Raw genomic sequence first — 5,102 nt, 5'->3', positions numbered from 1 at the left:
TCTGTTGTTGTCGGCAGTTACGCCCCCTTCCTGAACAAAGAGGACCGTCAGCCACCGGCACACCGGCTCAAGGTGTTCCAACAAAGACTTTCCCACCTGCCTTCTTACACACTTCAGCCCCCTCAATGCCTTCCGCCTGCCAGGTGGAGAGCCAGGGGCCGAGAGAACACCACCAAGGGCCCCAGGCCGAGGGAACACCACTGGGGCCCAGGCCGAGAGAACACCAGCAAGGACCCCAGGCTGAGAGAACACCACCACGGGGCCCAGGCTGAGAGAACACCACCACGGGGCCCAGGCTGACAGAACACCACCACGGGGCCCCAGGCTGAGAGAACACCACCATGGGGCCCCAGGCTGAGAGAACACCACCACGGGGCCCAGGCTGAGAGAACACCACCACGGGGCCCAGGCTGAGAGAACACCACCATGGGGCCCCAGGCTGAGAGAACACCACCACGGGGGCTCAGGCTGAGAGAACACCACCACAGGGCCCGAGGGCCCCTGGCTGAGAGAACACCACCACGGGGCCGAGGCTGAGAGAACACCACCACAGGGCCCGAGGGCCCCTGGCTGAGAGAACACCAACACAGGGCCTCCGTTCAGTGTCCGAAGTGAATTTATGATGAATGATAACAGCTAAGGGCAGAGGAAGTATGTGATCTCCACCGCCTAGTTATCAGAGCTAGACCACCTAGCCTGGCTGTCACCGGACCAAGCCAATCGTAGATTGCACGTTGGTCTGGGGAAGCTGCCGTCCTTTCCTTCAGCACAAGAGGCGTGATAAACGGCCTAGTTCAACCGACTCTGTACGCGATTGGCTGCTTGCCGTCGCTTCCCTGTCGTCATTGTGTTAAACCAGCCAATAGCGCGCCAAGGGGAAAAGTCAGCTTGGTGATTGGCTCCCGCAAAAACGTATCGGAAGCAGAAAGAAATGTATGGCTCTTCTCCAGACCCTTGTACAGAGCGAACTCAGTTCGCCGGAAGAAAGAGCGGGGCTACCCAGGCTATAGACCACCTGTATTAACCTGATGCTGTTCACTAGGTCCTTACCCGGGAGGTCCACCAGGTGGCAGAATGCCATTAATGGGGATTTCTATTTTGGGCTTGAAAATCGAGTGAGCCCTGAGTAGCCTGGAGAACACAGTTTTGATGAACTAGTGACGCTGTTGAGGATCACTTTAATCCTCAGCCGAGTGAGATGGCGCTTTGGTTGTGACTAACGGGTGAGACAGCCAAATGGATGTACGCAGCTCAACTTTGCAAGTTAGCCCTTTCAGAAAGGCTATGTGACGTTGTATGTAGGATTAATGATAAGCCTGTGCAGAGAAGGCTACTAGCTGAGACGAATTTTCCATTTGGGCAGGCACTGAAACTTGCATTAGTCATAGAATCAGCATACAACAACACAAAAGATTTGCAAGGCAAATCTTCAGGAAACCAGGGGCATCGCACATGAGGACGGAGGAGCAAGACGCGTGGTGCTGACGAGGCTACAGCCTGCTACAGATGTCCAAGCAGACATGCACCCTCTTGCTAGCAATAGAGCCTTAGAGCAATAGAGCCATAGAGCAATAGAAAGGCTATTTCTGGGGGGAAATAGGCCCAGTTTGGCGGGCTTGTAGAAACAAGAGTAAACAAAGTGAAAATAAACAGTTTAGTAAAGATCCGAAAAGTACCAAAATAAGATACAGAGCTGAGCTTCAGGCTACTGCGTTTGACCCGTCAGAACTGAGTTGGATGAAGCAGATATGTGGCAGGCCTTCCCAAGGTACAATATGCAAGACGAAGTGCAGCACCTGGGCCACAAGGCAGCCGCAGAGGCTCTGCACCGATAGGGTCAAAGGTCAAAGATATCAGGGGGGCCCCACTCCCTCTGAATATCACAGAGCTGAAGGCTTATCGGGGTCACCCTAATAATTACAACTGTTTCCTTCCCTGCCCTCTCCACGCTGCTCAATGCACCAGCCTCTTAGGACGGATGAGAAGCGAGAGTCAGAATAACTCCTCCGGTGGGCGAGTGAGTCCGTTCATTATCCCGCAGAAAGGCAGCTGAATTAGCATGTGACGCCCTCCATAGTGGGGGGGGCTGTGCGCTCACACAAGAGGCCTGATGTGAAGGAGAAGCCTCTAGGGCAGGGGTCTCAAACTCAGCTTACCTGGGGGCCGCTGGAGGTAGAGTCTGGGTCAGGCTGGGCCGCATCAAGCATTCCATAAAAAAAAGTAGCACAACTGACCCAATCTAAGTTAATGATCGGGCTATAATTAGATCACGTTGGCTATGTTATCGCTGATAACACAGGACATTTCATAGCGGTTGGTGGAAACCGGGACATTTTAGCGTCCTTTGGGCGGCAGTAGCTCAGGAGGTAGAGCGGGTTGGCTGGTAACCTGAAGGTTGCTGGTTCAATCCCCGGCTCCTCCTAGCTGAGTGTCGAGGTGTCCTTGAGCAAGGCACCTAACCCTGACTGTTAGCTCCCGACGAGCTGGCTGTCACCTTGCATGGTTGACTCCGCCGTCGGTGTGTGAATGTGTGCGTGAATGGTGAATGTGAGGCAACATTGTAAAGCGCTTTGGGTGGCCGATGGTCAGAAAAGCGCTATATAAATGCAGTCCATTTACATTTGGCTTTTGTCAGGACTCAGGACACGCAACTCAAAATTCGGACCGTCTCGTCAAAACCGGGACATCTGGTCACCCTATCACAAGTGCTAAAAAGCGTGGCAAGCGACTCAGCAAAAATGTGCGTTTGACAACAACGTGCGGGCCGCACTAACACTAAACTATGATGTCGAAGTAGAGGGCCACAATATATCATCCCGCGGGCCTCAATTGGCCCCCTGGCTGCGAGTTTGAGACCCCTGCTAGGGTTTAGGTCACAAACTCTTACCTTGTCTAAAAAGAGGCACTCTCAATGAGATGAAGAGGGCTTGGCTGAAATTCGAATACAGATTCATAAATACTTGTATTGGCACAAGTTCATCCGCACCACTGATCATAAGCCTCTAATCACACCGTTTCATGAGACAAAGCCCGCGCGCCACATGGGTTCCCCCAGAGTTCAGAGATGTTCTGCTCAGAGCGTATGAGCATCAGATAATCTACGATCCGGGCCGGGATGACGGTTGCGCTGATGTGCTCAGCTGACCCCGTGTTCCCCCGCCTCCGGAGGATGAGCCACAGAAGCGGCGGCTGATGTTGGAGCACATAGACGATGCGCCACTGAACACGTCACAAGTCAGGAAGAAGGCCTCACGCTGTCTCAGGTGCACAGCTACATTGGTAATGGATGGCCAGAGATAACAGACGTTCCACAGTTCATACCAGAGTGCACAAGACGGCTGCTCCAAGGGAAGCTCGAACCGTGACCCCTCCAGAGGGATGAGAGGCCCCCCTGAAGTCACCTCATCAGTCTCAGCGGGCGTATCACGCATGACAGCCCGGCGAGGTCTTACCTGTGGTGGCAGCGGCCGGACCAGGACAGAGACAAAGGAATGCCAACAGAATAGGAAGGCCCTGCTTCACCTGTGGGGTTGGCCGGGGCAGCCGAGAGCCCGCGTCCACGTTGGTTATGCAGGGCCAATCCTGGGACGAAGGTACCTGGTGGTGATCGATACACACTCCCTGTGGCTGGAGGTTTTCCCCACCAATGACGCCACAAGTCACGTACGGTCAGAAGGTTGCGTCAATGCTATGCAGCCCATGGCCCACCTCAGACGGAGGTCTCACAAGCTCAGGAATCAAACAGTGTGTGACACAGAACGCAACATATCTGTCCCATGGCATCCATCCTCCAACCGACTGGCAGAGAGCACACTGCATCCCTTCAAGAAGCGGATGAAGACAATGAGAGCAGACAACATTAAAACACACGTTTCCAGATTCTTATTTTATCTACCCTATAACTCCTCAAGTTACACACAGGTTATCACCCGCAGAAATGCTGATGCAGGTGCACCGTTCAACCAGCAGAGGGCTGCACCACGGCCCTCCAAGGACTACCTCAGGTAGAAGTGAGATCATCGCTCCACCAAAGGTTAAGGATGCACCTCGATCCCACGGAAGGCTGGCAGTCTGCCTTCCAATGCAGCTGAGAGAGAAAATGAATTGCATTCTGTGAAAGAAGAAAAGTAAAATGTGCAACAGTGGGTGAATGTATTAACCTGTTAATGTTTATTAAGTCCTTACCTGGAAGGTCCACTAGGTGGCAGTATAGCAATAACGATGCTTTTGGGGCTATTGAGTAGCTTTTGAAGAGGCAACAACCCGCATGTGTGTTGGAGATTATCCCCAGTCTGACGGGGAGTAATCCCAGAATATAGTTCTCAGAATATACAAGCAGAAAGAGACTGTCTTTATTTTGTGTAGTCACTATACTACACCTCACAACTATTTCATCACATGGGTGGGAGAGGCATCGAGAAGCAGAGAGCCTTTTAACAGAGCAGTCCAGATCTCTAACCGGCAGCACGGCCAACCCCATGGTGCTAAACAGGTTGCACACACCCCTCAAGGTATGTTTGCTCTGCGCGCGTGATTAGACACCCCCTCCTTCAACTCTGTGTAAATGTCTTCAGGTTGTTGACAACACAAAAGCAAGTTCTCAAACACTATATGCATGAGGTGTGTGCTAACAGTCTGCCGTATTCACTCCTGACCCTGCAGTCTGTTGACAATTAGGAGTGGTATCTGCGATCAGTGAATCGTTTTAGGGAAATACAATTTCCGACAATGCATGGGATGTCTTCCATTGAGCTATAAGGTCAGTGGTACGGTGAGGGCCTACAGATATGGCCTTCTGAACTCTGTTATAGGCCATTTTATAAACACTAAGCATTCAGGTGAGCGCCCCACTTCAAGATGATGGCGATAAATCCTACTTTTATTATTACAGTTTAAAACTGAAACCAGGGAGGAAATTATTCGATAAGGTAGATGGATGGATTTTTCTTTTAGAGCAGTGTGTGTGTGTGTGTGTGTGTGTGTGTGTGTGTGTGTGTGTGTGTGTGTGTGTGTGTGTGTGTGTGTGTGTGTGTGTGTGTGTGTGTGTGTGTGTGTGGCGGAGGAGGGGCAATTTATGATCAAATAAAACTAAATGCCAAATG

The sequence above is a fragment of the Gadus macrocephalus genome, chromosome 17, assembly GCF_031168955.1.
Source record: "Gadus macrocephalus chromosome 17, ASM3116895v1".
NCBI lineage: Eukaryota > Metazoa > Chordata > Actinopteri > Gadiformes > Gadidae > Gadus > Gadus macrocephalus.
This window is presented reverse-complemented; position numbering follows the sequence as displayed.